General features: G+C 41.0%; 1 pseudogene; it reads left to right on the forward strand.

Annotated features, from left to right (window-relative positions):
- LOC122791487 overlaps positions 1–21233 on the forward strand; it is a 128074-nt pseudogene that overhangs the window by 52051 nt on the left and 54790 nt on the right.

The raw sequence follows: 21233 nt of genomic DNA on the forward strand, positions 1-21233 counted from the left end.
GATTTTTTTGGGTTTTCCTTAAGGAATCACTGTGCTTACCACCCACAGTCAGCAGGACTGGTGGAGAGGTACAATGGGATTTTAAAAAAAAACAAGTTAAGAAAGTTAATGAGTGAGACTCAGAAGAATTGGATTTGCTGTTTACCTCTAGCATTGCTGAGCATGAAAACAGTAACAAATGTAAAGGGTTTGATCCCCTTTAAAGTAGTATTTGGAAGGGCATATTATGTGCCTCAGTAAAAAGCCCTCATGCCTGCAGAGCTGGAGGCTGACGGTTCACTAGCTAATTATATAAAGAAACTGTTATAAATAAATCTGTTTTGCAGTTTAACTCTTTTTCAGACAAAAGAACTTTCAGCTGAATAAAAACTTTGTGACTGATACACAAGGGCAAAATGGCCAAGAGTAAAGAAAACAAAAAAGCAGAGCAACCCAAGAACTATAGCATAATTATTTTAACTGTGCATTTGTTAACTATAAGTGTGACAATTTTTCTCTTATTGTGGTTTTCCCTGCACTCAACCACACAAGTGAAAGTGAAAAGACGTGATGAACTGTTTATAGACTGGCATCCAAACTTTAACACGTACCTGGCCATGAAGCAAGTGTATACAGAAACTATGCACATTTCAAATTGCTGAGTTTGTACAGCTATACCAACAACATATAATAGACTTTAAGGTCCTCTGTCCCTCTGGGGATAAAATGAGACTTTGGAAAGTTTTTTTTATATAGAAACTGTGAGATCACAGGACAAAATTGCTTTATTTATACCTGTTCACACAAAAAGGAGTTGTATGTCTCTACAAAGTAATACCCTCCAGGTGGGCTGGAGTAATGGTAATATAACAATGTCTTATAAATGTTACATTAAAGTCAAAAGTGGGGTACTGTTTGTAATACTAACCATGATTCATATCTGAGTTCAATGAAAACTACATTAAATGCAGTATGTGACAATCCAGTCTTAACTAAGCAATTGTCTATTAAGAATGAAAAAAATGTTTCATGCAGGGATAACACGTATCAGTACCAAAGTAATGATTTTATTTGTGGGAAAAAGGCATATAAATGGTTACCTGAGAATTGGTCCGGCAGTTGTTTTTTTGGGTTATCTGGTTTTAGCAATAAGACATACTGCAGAATTACCTTTGGGTAAAATACAAAACGTAAGGAAAACAGCTCGAGAATCTGAAGGTCCAGTGAAAAAAAAAAAAAACCTGTGAATCCAGTTGGTAAAATCGAAGCTGGTTGAAAAGGCCATAATTCAGTGAAAGACAAAAGTAAATTGACTCATATGAACTTGGGCAACAGTGTTATATCCAGGGCAGAAATACCACCAGCCTATGGAGCAGTCAAATCGATCTGGGAGCTGAGGAAGCTGTCAAAAAGTCATGAGCAATGCAACTTTTTCCACCCTAAAATTGGTGACTAATGAACTGAATGCAATAAAAACTGTTGTGCTACAAAATCGAATGGCTCTTTACTTCACCCTAGCGGCAAGAGGTGGTACACGAAGAAAAATGCTGTGCGTACATTCCAGACAACCAACATGAAATCAATGACCACCTAGAGGTAATTCAGCAAGTATCAGCAATGACTAAACCAGGCCCAAACCCACTGACGAACTTTTTCCAGAATCTGTTTGGGGGGGTGGGGTTCCATCCTATTAAACATTTAATTGCTATTTGTGTGGGTATACTCCTAATAGGAACATGTGTTTACTGTGAAATTCCCTGCATGAAAAGATTAATCAAAAATTTGTTGATATATCTGCTACTGAAACTTTTTACCAAAGTGTTGAAATTAAAAGATTAATTTCAAATGATGCTTTTTCTGAAATATAAAACCAATGACTAACTTAACTGAAAGTCCTTGAAAGGAAAAGGCTGAGAAATGAAATAATATTGTTTATGTTCCAAATAGAATAAAATGCATTAACAGGAGGGAGAATGTTAGAAAAATCTATACATGCTGCTTAGAAAATATATTTACAATGTATGCTGCTTAGAAAATATATTTACAATGTATGCTGCTTAGAAAATACATTTACAATGTATGCTGCTTGGGAAAATGTGTATTTAAACATTCAAACACATATAAGTTGTGTGGTCAAATATATAGAGAAATGTGTGCTTTAGTTAGGAATAAATGTACTTAAATCCATAATAGAGAACAAAGTTTGAAAAGTAGTATATAATGCATTTAATTCTGCCTTACTAGAATAATAGTAGAAATAAACCTGCATATTATTGCTTGAAGCACAAGCTGCAGTGTAATCAGAAATTTGACCTTGGCAGCGTGCAAGCAGAGCCTGGCTCATGTCTTTCAAGTAAAGATTATTTTGCAAAGTTAGAAAATAATAAATCTGTTCGCATGTGTATCTTCTTTCCTGCTTCCACCAGGAGAATAGCCTTGTCGCACTATCTCTGATAGTGCGCAGCTGAGAACCAGAAAGACAAAGAGAGGCATTAAAGAAGACATACATCTATTGTATTCGAACTAATCTGAGAGCCTTGAATTGGCTACATCCTCAGGAGGTCATCGTGACTGACCAGGTGCTTGCAAGGCTGTAACATTCTCATGGGAAAAAGACTTTTAAAAACACAATGTCAGCACTTTTTTATGAGTTACTATGATGTAAAGACCCTGTCACTGACCACGCCAGTGAGGTGGGCAAAACTGATAATGACATATATAAAAATGGTGTCGTCTGTCAATAAAGCAGTCAAAATTCTATACAACTTTGTGTATGGTTTTTTGCCTCCTAATGTACATTAGAGTATTAGAGTTATAGATGCCTGAGTTCTCCTGCATTATTGTTTGTTATTGATTGACATTGTTTTTGAATAACTCAATGATTTTTACAGTCTGACTCTAACAAATTTATTTAACAATATGTCAAAAGCCTTTGACACTGTATCTCATCAAATACTCCTCAACAAACTTGCCTCTTTCAATTGCAGCACTGAAACCTTATCCTGGTTTTATAGTCATCTCTTTTACTGCAAACAAGCCATTTATGGGATAATAAATTCTCTCCCCTTCTACCCATTACTGTTGGTGTCCCACAAGGCTCTATTCTTGGTCCACTATTTTTTATAATTTTTACTAATGTTCTTTGTTCCACAGCCAAGCCTGCCTCTATCATTCAATATTCAGATGATGCTTCCCGTATCTGCTCCGCCCCCATCGTGAATGAACTCCAAGATAAAACCCAGATTGCCCTTCATAGCATTGAAAAATACTTATCAGACCACCAACTCATTTGAAATCCTAACAAAACCAAGCTTATGGTCTTTTCCAGTTCCTCTAGAAAAAACAAACAAAAACCTTTTTTTGTCTTTTCATCCAATGGCACAATAGCTGGACCTGTAGAGCAAACAAAACTCCTCGGTATTACTCTAGACAACAGCCTGAAGTTTGATAGACATATTGCATTAACAATCAGAAAAGTCCGCATAAAACGTGGTACTCTTTATAGGGCTAAACCATATCTAACTAATTATGCCAGACTTACTACAGCTAGGACTCACCTCCTATCCACACTTCTTTACTGTTCACAAATATTCACCAACCTTCATAATTGAATAACCTTGAATCTTGTAATAAAATAGCTAAATTTGCTGTTAACTTCCTCCACAGATCACACCATTGTACTGCCCTACACCATCTAAACTGGATAGAACTCCCTAACTTACTCCCTCTCAATCAGCTAATAGTTGCCCACTCTGATATCCATAAACCAGACCACAGTTCAGCCCTATCTAACCTTGTTCAACCCTATACTAATCTCACCTCACTCAGGTCAGCAGATAAAATATTGCTCAAAGTTATCAGAACTCACAACTTTCATGGTGATTCATTATGCAGCCACACCTTAGCCAAATCTTGGAATTCTCTTCCTCAGCATATACTATCCATTCCTGATGCTCAGAACTTCAAATGGCTCCTGAGAGAATACTTCTCAAATCACTGGTTATGTTCCTGCATACCCCTCTGGCTCAGCTAATCCTACCCCGCCCTTCTTTCTCCTCTTATTTTCCACACTCTTAGCTCTTAGCCTACAAAACTTTCCTAAATTCAGACTTATATCTTCATTTATCACACTGCTAATCTCAAAAAAAAAAAAAAAAAAAAAACCTTTGAGTTAATATGTCGATAAGCTTGTACTTTTTTGTCTCTGTTACAATTGTGTACATTCTGACTTTTGATCTTATCATGCCTATATTGTACCATGTATTATTCTTAACATTTGTAACTTTACTTATTGAACCAAGTTTATATTATTCTTTAACAATTGTAACTTCACTTGGGAGCTTTTCTCCCTGAATCTCCACTGAAAACGGGGTACTTACCCAGTGGGACACTACCCGGTAATCCAATGTAAATAATAAATAAATAAGTTCCCTTTTTGAGAAGCTGTAGAATGTGGAGCAGTGCCTTCTGCAGACAATAGAAGAGTAGACTACCACCATATAGATATTATAAACCATAGCCTGCTATGCAGAGGTCCTGGGGACCATTGATAGTGCACACATTGCAATCTAGGCCCTATATATCATGATGTCTTATATATCAACCAGAAGGGCATGTGCCTCAACAGCTGCTAGGTGGTGTGCTACACACAAGGTATTATATACAATGCATCTGTACACCATCCAGGCAGTTCCCAAATCTGATGCACATACAGCTCCTACCACCATTTTTGCCTTGTGACATACTGCAGCATCATCTAACAGTTTGTTGCACAGATTATTAGCTACAAAGGAGAGATAACTCTGCTACTGTGCTGTGACCACTGTCACTGTATGGCACACTGACAGCAGCAATTGGGCAGGTAATCACTACCCACACTCATGCAGCACTGTGGCAGTAACCAGGCTTCTGCATATATTCTAACCCTTTAACCTCCCATTTTGCACATGGCCATGCCATAAACTTCATACAGGATGCATTTTATCCCTCTCTATCAAATTTTGCAGTCTATATACATAGGCCACAGCGTGACCTCTCAATGGGGCAGTAAACTGACATGTCCATGTGTTGTGCTGCCTGTCAAGGTGAGCTCACAACTAGATAGGGACTTTTCCTGCTCAAGTGCTCAGCACAATCCCAGATTGAGCCCCCCTCCCCACAAGTTAGACAGTAACATGTTATTCTCCTGTGCTATGTTACCTCACTCGATCTACTGTTGTCTACCTGCACCTGCTACTTCCATGCACCATATGGGCATTGTGCAGTGATGGAGTACATTGCCAGTTCTGTTATCCTCTGTCATTTTGCCTGAATCATATAACAAACTTTTCTCAACTTAATTCCTGTTCTTGACGTGCTCATTTTAACAGTCTCCCACAATATGGTGGTCATGGTCACTATGATGCTGCAGTGGACTCATAACATTATCATTATGATAATTATGTACCTTTCCTGACAATGTCTGAATTGCTTCTATAATGTGTTGAACTATCACTCTTAGTCAGCACTAACATGTCTTTCGATGCCCATTCCTGTGCTAGAAGGATCTGTGCAGACAATACTAATGTGAGGACACTGCAAAGCTCATAGCAAAGCTGGTATGTTCTAGTAATAATATCTTGGTGTGCCCTTGTGCCCCAAAGGCCATACTGAGTAGACTCTCTAATTTTACACTAATCAAGGAAATTGCCTTATATGGGTAGACTTGTCTAAAGATGTCAAACAGGCTGTCTAGTCAGCAGAGTATGTATAGCAGGTGGATTTCTGTCATATGCAGCTGAAATTGAATTTCTCATATGTGTGTGCTAATGTGCCACATATTTTCTTTTTAGTTTTTTTTTCCTAATTTTACAGGTTCAGCTGTGTTACAGGTTGTGGACTAGCAGTGACTTCTTGTATCTTCTCAGGCTGATGAGCCTGGTGTTGTTTTGTAAGTAGTTCTCAGGCTCACCTGTCAACAGGTTTATGAATGCCCTACATGTGCCCACCTCTCAGGAAGAGAGAGGTTTTCCACTGAAGGGAGTCCAATAGGGGTCATCCTGAGTCGCACAGCATTAGGAATCTTCAAATCTAAGTAGAGTTGATAGCTGGACTTCTGTACTGTGAGCCTGCAGCATCTCCTGGTACAGCTGATAGTGACACATAATCAGCTTACATCAGCCATCTAGTCACCAAGAACAGGCTTTGTTCATGATGTCAGCTATGGTGATAACTAATGTCAACGTGGCTTTTCCACTTAGCTGGTCAGGCTGGTCCTCTGTACCTCTTCATATCCTCCCATTTCTCTTCCTTTTATGTCACTTGCCATAACTGTTTGTAGCCCAGTTCTTCTCAACACCAGTTGTCCTTCCTCTGTCTAAAATGTGCTCCTCAACTGTACTCCCCTTTTTCTGTACATACTACCCCTATGTGTCTCTGTATACTTTATCTGTTTGTTTGTCTCTTGTCTGAGACCAGCTGGCATAATGGTTAAGGTCTCAATGCTTGTCTGGAGCTTGCACATTCTCCCTGTGTCTCTGTAGGGTTCCTCAGTCCTCCAAAAAAAAAACACTCAAGTGTTTCCATTTCAAACTCACCCAATAATGGAGCTGTGGGCAGCAGCACAGACTCTAGAATGTGCCCAGTGCGTGAAGAGTTATATGGACCAACCACTTTGAGCATCTACTGTGGTGCATAGTGTTTTCAACATAGGAGAATGGATTACATAATACATGCTGTGGCAGGGATAGACACTCAGTGTAAAATATGGCTCTAGTTAATTCGGTCAAGCTGACGAGTGTTACCAAATGGACATGGGTATTTGGAGTGATAATTGTGTTGAGGACCCAGTCTACTCTGACCTATGCCAGGACCCATGCTAACAGTGGGATGGGTGCATGTGCTCCTATTAGCCAGTGTGTGCCTACCTTAAGGCCCAGCAGCCATGGGTCAATAAGCTACTGACCAGCAGGTGTTCATTTGCTCATCTTGGGTTACCTGGGATAGCTCTGTTGAGCAAAAGCTGGACATAAAACCAATCAGCCTACCAAACATGAATGATGAATTCCTATACTCAGTGTATGTTCATTGACAGGCTGCAGTTTGGAAGTGGATGACATGGCCTATCTCATTTGCTCACTCAATTGAGTGCAGTGAGATCATATTCTGATTTCAGGCACTCCTACTGTGTACAAAGAGAGCATTTGAGAAGGACAACCCCTGTAGCCTCATAATCCTGCTGTGTTCCCTCCCTCACAAAAAAAAAAAAAATATATATATATATATATATATATATATATATATATATATTCAGCTGCTCTTACTGTAACTGTCTTAGTTGCTGTTCTGCATGCTGTTACTTACTCTGCACTTATTACTGCTTGTTAGTAGCCTTCTAATTGAATGCCTTCTGCACTTGTGTTTTAGTCATTTGTTAACTTAATTGCATTTAATTAAACTGTATTTGCCATAATATTGATACAAGTGTGCTAGCCTGCACTGCATTTGAATTGTATTTACTGCTGTTTTAGCTGCTTTTCTGTAAAAAAAAAAAAAAAAAAATCCTAGCTTGTTTCCTGCCTTTCCTGTAACTTGTCTAGTCCAGATACAGACTTGCTGTATCCAGGACTGTTTGTAAGCTCTTGAGCCCCCCCAAGCGTTTCTGTGTTGGAGGGAAGCCTTCTAGCTTATCAGTGGGAGTGGTAGGCACTAGGTAGCCTATCTACCACAGCAGGAGGGGTTTCTGGCCCAGAAATTATAGTTTATTGGCCGATTGGGAAGCTCTTCCATCTCTTTCAACCTTCTGATACAAAAGCCTTTGTTTGTGCTTGTTTCCTGCCTTTCCTGTTACTAGTCTAGTCCAGGTACAGATTTGCTGTATCCAGGACTCTTTGTAAGCTTCTGAGCCCCCAAGCCTTTCTGTGTTGGAGGGAAGCCTTCTAGCTTATCAGTGGAAGTGGTAAGCATCAGGTAGCCTATCTACCACAGGAAGAGTGGGTTTTGGCCCATAAATTGTAGTTTATTGGCCGTTTAAGCAGTTTTCCATCTCTTTCAACTTGCTGGCTAAAAAAACTGCGTTTGCACTTGTTCACCACCTTTCCTGTAACTAGTCTAGTCCAGGTACCGATTTTCTGTATCCAGGACTCTTTGTAAGCTTCTGAGCCCCCCAAGCCTTTCTGTGTTGGAGGGAAGCCTTCTAGCTTATCAGTGGGAGTGGTAATCATTAGGTAGCCTATCTACCACAAGAGGAGTGGTTCCTGGCCCAGAAATTGTAGCTACTGGCCATTTGGGCAGTGTTTCCCCATCTCTTTCAACTTTCTGGTTTAAAAGCCACACTTGCGCTGTTTCTCACCTTTCCTGTTACTAGCCTAGTCCAGATACAGAGTTACTGTATCCAGGACTGTTGGTAAGCTTCTGAGCCCCGCAAACCTTTCTGTGTTGGAGGGATGCCTTCTAGCTTATCAGTGGGAGAGGTAAGCACTAGGTAGCCTATCTACCACAAGAGGAGTGGTTCTGGCTCAGAAATTGTAGTTTATTGGCCGTTTGGGCAGATTTTTCCATCTCTCTCAACTTTCTGGTTTTAAAGCCCATGTTTGCACTTGATCCCAACCTTTTCCATAACTAGTCTAGTCCAGGTACAGCTTTTCTGTATCCAGGACTGTTTGTAAGCTTCTGAGCCCCCCAAGCCTTTGTGTTGGAGTGCAGCCTTCTAGCTTATCAGTGGGAGTGGTAAGTACTAGGTAGCCTGTCTACCACAAGAGGAGTGGTTCTTGGCCCAGGAATTGTAGTTTATTGATCATTCGGGAAGTTGTCCATCTCTTTCAACTTTCTGGTTTAAAAGACCACATCTGCGCTTGTTTCCCATCTTTTCTGTAACTAACCTACTGGAAAGCACTAGAAAGCCTTAAACTGATACAAGCCCTCTAGCTTAAAAGAGAGACTTTAGAGTGATTGAGTATCAGTTTTCTGTATTTTCTTGCTGTACTTAACTGTTTTCCGCCTAAATGCTGATTTTTTCCAGCACTTATTGTGATTTAAAAGCTTGTTTTTTTTCACATATTGTACTTATTTGACTGCCTGCACTTTTAAAAAGTTGTTTTTTGTTTAAATAAATTGTTTAACTGTTGTAGGCTACACACTAAAGTGTGATAGCCTTTTCTGATCGCTTGTAGTCGTTTAAAGCTGTTTTAAGTGTACTTTTTACTGTTTTTGCCTTATCTTTTCAAAAAAAAAAAATTCTTGTTTCCTGCCTTTCTAAGCTAGTATAGTCCAGTTTTCAGGCTAGTGCTGAATTCAGGGCTGTGTTAAAAGTTTCTGAGTTGCCCATACCTTACTTGGATAGAGGGAAGTTTCTCTGTTCACCTGTGTGAGAGGGGAACTTTGAGCAGCCATCTGTCCCTGGAGGAGTGGTTCCAGCCCAGAAGTTAGTAGTTTAAAAACAGCGTTTGCATGGTTTTGTGTGTCGGGCAGCACTGGTTAGCTAGGGTTAAATTATTCCCGGCTCCACTAAGTCTCCTCTTCAGTTTTTCACTTGAAACTAGTTTAACTCTCAACCTAAGTACTCAAAAAGCATCCTACAGTCCAGCACTTGCTCAGACCTAATAGCAAGCACTAATATACCCCGACACTTGACTGCCCAGCAGGGCAAGGCTCTTTATCCACCCCGCACCAACCAAGCGACTAAGCAGCTCACCCTACTATTCAGGCATGACCAATGGGCAACTTCAGGTGTACTCTCCAGTCCAGCTGGTGAATCTGGGTACCCTGAGGCAATGTTACAACTGCCTCATGTACACAGACAGCCCTCTCCTCCTACCACAAAACACTAACATATGCGAGAGATGCAATTATACAGCCAAACTGGAGGCTAAGGTCTCTCCACCCAAGACTGGAACAGACAGTCATGAGGAGAAGGTTAACACTTGCACCACACCTCCAGCCTTACATAGACCTACTAAACCAGCACTGGCAAAAAATACACATAAATACACAAAATCATACTCGGAGGCTCTAAATAAAAACCTGCAAAGCATCAGAGAGCTCCAAAGCAGACACCCACAAAACCTGCACCTCCCGTCACAAACCAGACAACACATAAAACACAAAATCAATGTGCTGCACAATCACAGCCCTTAAGGTGAAATAACATACATAACACACTAGTAATAGGTGACTCAATAGTCAGGCACATCGATGCCCCACTCACTAGGCTGGACAAGGAGAAGGTTACTGTTAGCTGCCTATCGGGAGCCAGAATCTGCCGCATAAAACAAGCACTCAGGTCACTCCAGAACAAGTACAAATATGACTCTGTCATTGTTCATGTTGGTGTGAATGACCTGAAATGTACCTTCCTGGACTACATGAAAAGAGACATGGAAGAGCTCTCTGATCATGTAGCCCAGGTGGGTATGACCCTGACCCTGAGTAGCATCCTGCCCTCACCAAGAATGATACCTCAGTATAAAGAAAAATGATCAATTTCAACAATTGGCTAAGCTTCTGGCGTCATTCAAAGGGGATCCAGTGTCTGTCAGCCTGGGATGACATGCTCGACAAGCCACGTTGCTTTACAAGAGATGGCTTGCACCTGTCACCCCTTGGCTTTTGAATACTGGCCAAGGCTCTTGCTGCCCCCATAGTGCCTTTTTTAGGCAAGGCTCAAAATTCAAACCAACCACCGTAAACAGCACAAGTAAAAAAATGAGGGTTATGCTACTCAACGCCAAGAGTTTAAATCTCAAAATGCATGCACTTGGAGCACTCCTAAGTATGGAGAACGTCGACATCTGTGCAGTAACTGAAACCTGGTTCAAGGCTTCAGAGAGCACTCCAGCACTACTGGGCTACAACTCATACCAAACATTTCGGCCACAGAACATAGACCGAAACACAAAAGGAGGGGGTGTATCCATATTCATCAAGGATACTCACATCTCCAGGTTAGTGGCACAGCATGATACCTCTGAGATCATCCATGTGCAACTAACATCAGGCAAATCTGCCCTGCAAATTGTGGCCTGCTACAGATCACCTCCATGACCCAGGACCACCACTCCACCTTTCTGGAGACACTGGAAAACATGAAGGTCCTACTGAACACCCTGATATTGGGCGATTTCAGTTACCCTACCATTAACTGGGAAAACTACTTGAGTACAAACTCCCAGGCTCAGCGCTCCCTGGAATTTATCAACTGAAATGCCCTGGATCATCTGGTAAACTCCCCTACTTGAGACCACAACATATTGGACCTGGTCATCACAACATGGGCGACAGGTGTTCCGTACCGGAGGTCAACCTGCCACTGGTTAGATCAGACCATAAACTAATCACCCTGGATGTTCACACCCCACCACCACCCCCAACCAAGGAAACCACAGTGAAAATCTTTTCTAAAGCAAACTTCACCTTACTTAAGGCAGAGGTGGTAAGTTTCACAGCCCCCACGCTAAAGGATAACACTGCCCAAGATGCAGAATCCTTTACAATTGCACTCTATGGGCACCTACAAGGATGCATGGATCATGCCATCCCTAGCAAGACCAAGACTCACTCCCTTAAGAGAATGAAACCAGTCTGGTGGACCCCTGCCATAAACAGGTTATACAACAGAAGGAGGAAACTAGTTAAGAAAAAAAAGCAAATCCCAAGAAGGAAAGACATCCCTGATCAGTATCAATAAGAAACTAAGGTCCCTCATAAAATCATCCTAGGCTAACTTCGAAAGAAAAATAGCCAAGGATTTGAAAGATAACCACAAAGCCTTCTTTAGCTATGTCAAGAATCTAAGTGGCAACTCACAGATATGCTCGGAGTTAGTGCAAAATAGCACAAAATATACTTAACCTACTGATATTGCCAACATCCTGGCAGATAGATTCAGTGCAAACTTCACCTCCCTCTCACCTTCAAAAGGGCCCACTACAATACCGGAAAAGTGTAGTGTCCCGGAAATCACCGAAGCACAGGTGAAAACAGCGCTTTCAAAAGCCAAAAACACAGCATCAGTGGGGCCAGATGGTGTCCCAGGCTGCGTCTTGCGCGAACTACAGAACGAACTAACCCCCCACCTAAACATTCAACCTCAGCCTCTCCACATGAGAGTGAAACACCTGATGTTCATAAGGATCATTTGCATATATCCCTTGTGCCTCTGGTACAAGAGGTTTTGGAGGTCACTCAGTGGAAGTTCTAGTTTTGCTGTAGTTTTCATTTTGTTTTTACTGATTGTTTTTTTTTTCAGTGACCTTCTCACTCATTGTTTTAGTTTCTTGTTTGGGATATTTTTACAGTGACCCTAATGATATTGAACATCAGCTGGGTATAACAGCCCAGTGTTTCTAATTCTTAGTCAAACACTCTGCTTGTGCTATGCTGATGAGGTCATAACAAGGCCAAAACATGCATATCCACAGCTAGTGGGGTTTGGCTTTATTGGCCTGAAATTGTCCATTAAAATGATGCAACAAGTCATGGGCATTCAGAATTGCCAGTTAGCTGAAAGACCTGATGTTCATAATGATCATTTGCATATATTCCATGTGCCTCTGGTACAAGAGGCTTGGGAAGTCACTCAGTGGAAGTTCTAGTTTTGCTGATGTTTTTTCATATTGTGAAGGTTGGTCATACTTTCACTGTTAATAATTTTTTTTAAAGATTATCCATTGCAAATAATATGGAATTATATTAATTTGTTAAAATGACATTTACAAAGTAGAAAATAATACATACAGTATACTGACAGCTTCCCAAATGAAGTTATTTGTAAGCACTTCAAATTTCTCCAAATCATTTCACATTATTAGAGATAATCCAAATTTTAGTGATGGAACACTGAGAATGCATAACAATAGAGAATAGGAGAAACATCCTTACCAGTTGTTCGCAGATGACACAGATTAACACACACCTTTACAGGTGCACTCAGACACACACTGTATACAAGAATAATGTTCAGCAAAAGGAAATTCAGACCAACAAATCATATGGTTACAATATATCTCACTGCAAGTGTGTGTGTATTTATATATATATATATATATATATATATATATATATATATATATATATATATATATATATATATATATATATATATATATATATATATATATATATATATATACACATAGAGGCTCATAGGTTTGTACTAGGCTAATGGCCCAGGAGCCCATATAGGCCTAGAAGATCCCTTGGCATCATGCCACCCAAAGCTAGTTCCCAGTGCCCCTGTCAAGCATGGCCACTGAAGTAATCCCTGGGGTCAACTTCCTATAGCCCATCCATTCATCAAAATTTCTCTTAAAGAGGGCCAGTGAAGTGCTCTGCTTGATGTGAATGGGAAGTTTGTTCCAGAGTATGGGAAGTCTCTGGGTTAGGAACCTGTCCCTCCAGCATGTTCTGTTCATTGTGGTAATGAGGTTTAGGTCCCTGAAGCATGTGCATGGAGGGATTGGGATTTCTTTAGGTGTAGCATATCTAGCAGCTCTGAGTCAGACATGGCTTTGTAGGTCAAGCAGAGATCGCCTCTAAGTAGGGGATAAGAGACAGAGTATAGCTGGAGTTTTTTGAGTCTGTCCATATAGGGCATGTGCCTAAGGCCAACAATCCTCTTAGTGAGGTATTTTTGTGGCCTTTCCAGTTGTTGTAGGGTGTCTAGTGAGGTACATACCAAATGGGGCATTATATTCTATAATGGGTCTAATGAGGGACGAGTAGAGAGGGATTATGACCTCTTTCTTCCTGGATGAGAAACCTTTTGTAATGAGATGTGCCAAATAGAAGGACTTTCTGACTACAGTGGCAATGTGGTTATCAAAGGAGAGGTTGCTGTCAACCTGTGTCCCTAGGTCTCTTATGACACCTTTGGTGTTTAGTGGACTACCACCTAATGTGGTAGTCAATAGGCACCGAAGTTTTCCCAAAGGGAATGACAATGCACTTTTTGGCATTGAGCTTAAGGCCATGGTTCTGGCACCAGTCACTGGTACCTGTGAGGCCTTATTGTAGAATGTCTACAGTTGGGGAATCAATAATGGCTCCCAGTTTGCAATCATCTTTGAACTTGGTCAGCCAGAGTCCCTTTGTGTTGGCTTGAACTTCAGAGAAGTAGATGCCAAACAGGAGAGGACCTAGGACTGATCCCTGTGAGACACCACTTGTAACTGGTCAGTAGTCAGATTTGGAGTCTGCTGCTTTCACAACCTGGGTTCTATCAATGAGCCAGTTGGCAACCCATCTTATGACATAGGGGTTTATGCCTAGTTTAGTGAGTCTATCTATGATTCCTGAGTGAGGGATGGTGTCGAAGGCCTTGGCAAGATCTAGGTAGGCTGTGTGAACTACCTTGTTCTCATCCACAGTTCTGGTGACAGACTCAAAGAAGTCTATCAGGTTGAGCAGGCATGATCTACCTTTCACAAACCCAAACTGTGTGGGGTCCAGAGTTTGGAGAGTCCCTATGTCCTTATTTATAAGGTCCATGATGATGCGCTCCATAGCCTTACATATCAGACTCAGACTAATGGGGTGGTAGTTCCCAGGGTCTGTATTTGCTCCCCCTTTGTGGAGTGGGATGACCATAGCAGTGCACCATTCAGTAGGAACAAAGCCGGAAATGAGGCTGTGATTGAACAGGGTACTCAGGTGTGGTGCCAGTTCACTTTGTAATTCATTTAGAACATAGCCAGGGATATTATCAGGTCCCATGGAAGCTGTATTCTTGGCTTTGGACAGTGCGTTATTTACCTGTGTAGCTGTGATAATAGGAACTTGGCATTCCTCGTGTATTGTTATAGGCCTTTTAGTGGGTGAAAGGGGGGTAAAGTTTGCACTGAACCTGTCGGCCAATATGTTGGCAATATCAGTTGGTTCTGTATATGTATTGCCATTGTGCTGTAACTCAGAGCAGATCTAAGTATTGCCGTGTAAATTCTTGACATAACTATAGAATGCCTTGTGGTTGTCTTTAGAATCTGCAGCAATTTTATTTTCATAACTAGCTCTAGAGGATTTGATGATGGATCTCTGTTTTTTGCTGACGCTAACAAGGGAGTTTTTCCAGTCTTGGGAATTCACCGTTTTCTGCAACAGTTTTTTCCTTCTGTTGTAGAGTTTGTTTATGGTGGGTGACCACCAGATTGGCTTCCTTGGAGAAGACCGTCTTGGTTCTGTTTGGTATGGCCCATTCCATGCACTTATGCATGTGCTCATACAGTGCAATGGTGTATGATTCAGCAGTCATGCACCTATTTTCCATTTGCATGGGTGTCCTGAAGTTAGCCACCTCTGTTTTTATTAGCCCAAAATTGGCTTTGGAGAAGTTTTTTACTGTGGTTTCCTTTGGGGGGGGGGGGTGAGTGTGGGATGTGGATATCCATAATGATTAGCTTGTGGCAAGACCTGACCAGGGAGGAATTGATTACTGGTATAGAGCAATGGTCGCCCATGTTAGTAATGACCAGGTCAAGGATGTTTCTACCCCTGGAGTTGGTCCAAGGCGTTGGAATTAATGAATTCCAGAAAACGTTGAGCAAGTATGTTGGTACATGAGTAATTTTCCCAGTTAATGGAGGGGTAGTTAAAGTATATATATATATATATATATATATATATATATATATATATATATATGTTTTTCATGCACCTTGTTGAATGCTTACTTTGTTAACAGTATAGTTGGGGCACTTTAAGATGAATGTTTACTTAAGTCATGCAGCATCACAAGTGAGATTGTTGACTGTTGTTGCCCTGTGATGTGTTCATGTGTGCAATGCTTTCTGGGTTGAATTACAGCAAAGTTTGTTTAAGGGTTAACCTTAATGCACTTATGTTCTGTTGTGTTTCATGTGTATCATAGCTTTTTGTCCTTGATGTGTTATTGAAGCCCTGTGTCAGATTTTTTTTTTGGGTCATTAAAGAAATGTATTAGAACTCAGATCTATGTCAATGAGCAGCCTCAAGAAAAATAAAATTCAATGAGAGGGAACTTGTTAAAAATACTAACAAATATCAGTGGGACTGGTACAATGGGAGAGGACCAGGGCATGCCTTTTTAACTGAAGTAAATTAGAGGGCAAGATATTGGCATTTCTGACTATCTAAAATGTAGTGCCTTCAAGTGTATGCTATTTGTTTTACTAAGGGATGTTCAAGAACTTAACAATATGATTGAACCTATTTGGTGATCCACATAATTGTGTGTTGTAAAAGAAAGTCATAGCCCTGAAAAAATATTTTTGCTCTGTGTGTGTGTGTGTGTGTGTGTGTGTGTGTGTGTGTGTGTGTGTGTGTGTGTGTGTGTGTGAACGTGTGTGTGTGCGTGTGCGTGCGTTTGTGTATGTGTGTCTAGGGGGGACGGGTCTATATTACGTTATCGAATACTCATGTATTCGAAAACATAATAGTCGACCCCTAATTGTCGAAAACGTCAAACGTAGAACTTTTCAATGGAGATCTCTGTACAGTGCGGAAATGGCAGTTTTCCATTGTCTGCACTGTATGGCGATCTCGGAGTTGGTATATTTAAGTAGCGGGGGTGTGGGGGTGCAGTGGGGCTTGCGTTTAAATGGTTTGTTTGCGTGAGTTTTTGTACTTTTTTTGTTCGACATTTGATGGTTTCGACAATTAGGGGTCGACTATTACGTTTTCGAATACATGAGTATTCGATAATGTAATATATAGACCCAAGGGGGGCCATATGTATGAGTGGTACAAACCTTTGGGTCAAGTGACTACTAGTGTATGGGAAGGGCTTTGAAGAAATGAAACAATCCCAAAAGTGGGCAAAATATTTAGTGTGCTGTGTTATGTCTTTTGAAAACACATTAATTTCAGGGGGACATTTAAAGTCAATGGTCCTGTAACACTCTAAAGCAGCTAGTCATTAGCAAATACAGCAGAATGCATAAATGGAATCAGTACCTTGTCAAAAGAGTTGATGGTGGAGAAAGTGGGGGAAAACATCAATGATTCATCACAAGTTGGGTAATATCATCAAATACAAAAGGGAAAAAAAAACTTCTTGATGGAAATGTAAAACAAAAGATTCCATTCAGCTGAGGAAAAAAAATGTGCAAAACATACCAACACCAGAAGTGAAAACAGGAAATCGAGTTATAAATCTTAATAAAAATGTGAGGGTTTCCCACCAGCTCTATGTTGCATACCATTCTGAAGTGCTTACGTCATGATAAAAAACTGACAAATGTTTAAAAAGTCCGGGTAAGAGAGAGGAGAGGAGATTTCTTCTTAGTCTACAAGAAAGCAATCCAAATGTGATGCAAAATTCTGAAAGTAAGTCAGAGCTTTCTACTTTATAAATTACACTCCAGTTTCAGAAACTGTATGGCAATCATTAAATCTATTTCTTAAAATCTCTTGAATGTACTATTCTATAAAAAGTATGCAGCTGTTTAAGGATCCATGTCAGTAAATACACATTTATCACTATACCCATTTTATGATTTTTTTTTATTTTGGTTTTTACTATTCAGCATATGAAAAGTTCACAAAAAGAAAGCTTTCTACTACTTCCACTATCACAACACAAAGTTCCACTAAAACGGCAACAACAGCAGCAAAAACAGTATTAACTGAGAAAGGTACGTTGGCATCATCTGGTATTATGCATCTGACTGATTATTTTTTCTAAATATTTCCAGTGAAGTTTCATTTTTCTAGGCCAGATGTATTAACATTCAAAATGGCATATCCAAAGGCAGCATTACATCTGTTATCTTTTACTTGTCAGACTTACCAACTCAGATAAATATTTAAGAAATAAACCATTTGTAACATAGCATTGCATATAAGATTATGTTTGATTTTCAGGATAAGTGACACTAATATCTGTCATTTTATTATAGATGTTGCTCAAAAAAATTAAAAATAAATACTTATTAAGCAATATGATTGAGTGCTCTTATGGCTAATTCATCAAGATCTTCACCATGAGTAAATCTTAAGAAACCAGGGTGAAATGAAAGTTTTCCTATCAGGCTATGGTAAATTGTTTTTTTACTCATCAACAGAAATTTTCTGTTAAACTATCATCTTATCAAAAAGTCAAACTGACTATAGAATGAAGAGTGGAACAAATGATTGTAAAGTTTTACTGTGGTTCAAATTCTGCAAATATTTTTCTGCAGTCTATAATAATCACCATTGGAAGAAAATCACACCTTATAGATCTTGGGAAGGATTCAATAAAGCCTACACAGAGTGATTTTCCATGTAAGCATAGTGGCACGGCCCCAACATGGAAACTGGCAGTTGTGCGACCCAGTAAACAGAGCAGAGGAGCACGCATGACTGTGCGGACCTGGAAGTGTCCATGGCATTCAAATCACCTCATAAGCAGGTGAAATGCATGCAAATGAGGGTGACTTGTGATCCAGTAAGCAGGAAGGTATCCATGCAGAAGCCGTGTTGGTGTCAGAAGTGTACACATAAAATAACCACATACAGAAACGTAAAAATTGAACAGGAGCTATAAAAGCCCAATTAGAAGGCTGGAAATGTCAATGTAGGCAGTGATATGTCCAAAACTATGCCCTGTGAGTCCAGAAGCTAATGCAAATTATTATAAAATTATTTTTTTAGTACACATATTACATTTTCATGGAACACACTAACATGCAAACATGTCATTATGCAAAAAAAAAAATTATTAAAATGTTGAAAACCAAAAATAAGACATCTGTAAAAATAATGCATTTTAGTGCCTGCATGCAGTATGTACAATGGTAGGTTTCAGTGGTTGCTAAGGAGGCAGGCCCTGGAATAGTGAAGTATCCAGGGTATATGCAAGGATCTGTATGCAAATTAGTTGGGTTACTGAATAGCAAAAATGGGACACTGTCTCTGCAGATAAAACTCGTGTAGCCCAAGAACCCCTGTTGATGTCTGCAGAACAGCTAGCCAACATAAAAAGGGGGTGTGTCATTATATGTTTAAGTGAATTGGAGCTCAGTGGCACCCATTTGCACTCAACTAAGTGGGGGGGGGGGTGTTCACTGCCGCTAAGCTGTGTTTAACTCCACAGTGCATGGTTTAGCTGCTTTAAGTTAAGCTGAGCGTGCTTTGCATGGGGCATGTCTAGACTGCTGAGCACTGTTTATACTAGCACTGTGGGTTTGTACACCACACCACAGTGCTTAGCAGTGAAAGAATTTAAAAAAAAAAGGAAATAGCATGGGAAAGCAAGTCATGTATAAATGACTGATAAGCCCTGTTCCACTGGCACTGGGCCAGTCAAACCCTTCAGTGATAAACCCAGCAGGTGGCATGATCACAGTCAACCAGTCACACAGGTTGCATTTGCAGCACACCAGTATAAAGTATTGATTTTTCCCACATACTCTGCACCATTGGAGTACACACTTTGGAATTTTAATTGACAGAATGCTAGGGGCTGCTGCTGCTCTCATACATGTGTATGTGCTAAAGGCTAAGATCACTGTTGATGCTGATGCTGGCAATAGGCCTAGACTGAAAAGGAAAAGAGTGCTCAGGCTCAGGGTAACCTTCCAGGAGCTACATGAGCTGGAGATGGTAGAGGGCTACAGGGTGGACAGGGACATACTACAAGAACTCACCGAGCTCTGCCACCCTCAACTCAGACCCAGAACCCATCCCAGTGGAAACAAAGGTATGTGTAGCCCTTAGAATACTAGCTACAGGTACATTTTAAAGACCTGCTGGGGGCATGATGGGGGTCTCACAGGCATCTGTATCCAGGGTACTCCACCAGTTCCTGGCAGCCATGCAAACCCATGCCAGTGAGCACATGTATTTACCCAACAGCCCTGAGAAGATGGACAGCAATATGTGTCTCTTCTACTGTGTAGCACACTACCCTGAGGTACTGGGTGCCATAGACTGCACTCATGTACACATCAAAGCACCACCTGGTGAGTAGGGTAGATTCTATATCAACCACAAGGGGTATCACTCCATCAACTGCCAGATCATGTGTAATGCCCTGGGCATTATCATGAGTGTGCGTGCAAGCAGCTCTGCCAGTTACCATGACTCCCATATCTGGCATGCATCACAGCTGTGCCAGACATTTGCCAGGGGGACATCCTATATGGCCATCTACTGGGGGATGCTGGCTGCGCACTGGAACCATGGATGATGACAACCATCAGAAATCCACACACACCTACCAAAGAATGCCATAATGAGGTACACACACAAACTAGGAACATCATAGAGCATGTGTTTGGGCTGCTCAACTCACAGTTCCACTGCCTTAATATATCTTGTGGAGCCCTGTAGTACTCTCCAGCCACATGTGCACAGATGTTCACAGTATGTGCCATGCTACACAATATGATCCTGTGTAAACAGCTGCGGCAGGATCATCACAAGGAAGGGACACACAGCCACCCACCATTGCCAAGGTCCCCACAGCCACACCCACAGGGGGACTTGGAGGAGGAACCCCCTGAGCCTGTCCCTGTAGGCAGACATAGGCATGCCCAGTATGCCCTGGCCTTGGCCAAGAGGCAATCCATAGCACATACACTGACAACCTAGGGTCCTAGGGACAGACACCTCACGCCAACTCACATACATAGTAAAAAGGAAGACAATTATACCACACAAGCTGTACCTTACCAGGTATCAGCTGTGTACTGAGCGCATCTGACAGAGTCAGCCCTGAAGCACTATCTCAACTGCTACCTTCACAAGGTAAGTCACTTTCCTTTACAACAAATGTCTGGGTTACTAGAGTATGTTAGCATATGTATCAACCTGATGCATGTATGCAAGGGAACAGAGTGGGCTACTGGGCTACCTGGAGACAACTGACAGCTATGTGGGACAACAGGAACTCTGTCCAATACTGGCCATTGCATAGTGTGCAGTAGGCCACAAGGCAGATAAACCCACTGCAGTATGCAAGGGAAATGACAAACAGCACAGGCATAGGACAGACACCTGACTGTCAATGGTAGGCTCTCCTACCCCCAGCACAGTTGTCTTCCCATACAACTGCAATAACAGTATGTTTGCAAGGTTAGAGCAGCAGACCCCACAATCCCAGGGCTGTCCGAATCAACCTGGTGACATGTTCCATTTCCACAATATGCAGGGGTCAAAGTGATATGTATGTCTGTGGTTGATAGTGTCAGGAATTAAACTGCACTATCTGGTGGCTGTTGTGGCTTAGTGGGCTAAGTACATTACCATGGTTTATGGTGTTCATGGTTGGAGACAGGCTGCACCTACTATTTTGCATGTGAGGTAGAACTATGGTAGGAGTC

This window comes from Protopterus annectens, chromosome 17.part0, assembly GCF_019279795.1.
Source record: "Protopterus annectens isolate FY-2018-M chromosome 17.part0, PAN1.0, whole genome shotgun sequence".
Classification (NCBI taxonomy): Eukaryota; Metazoa; Chordata; order Ceratodontiformes; family Protopteridae; genus Protopterus; species Protopterus annectens.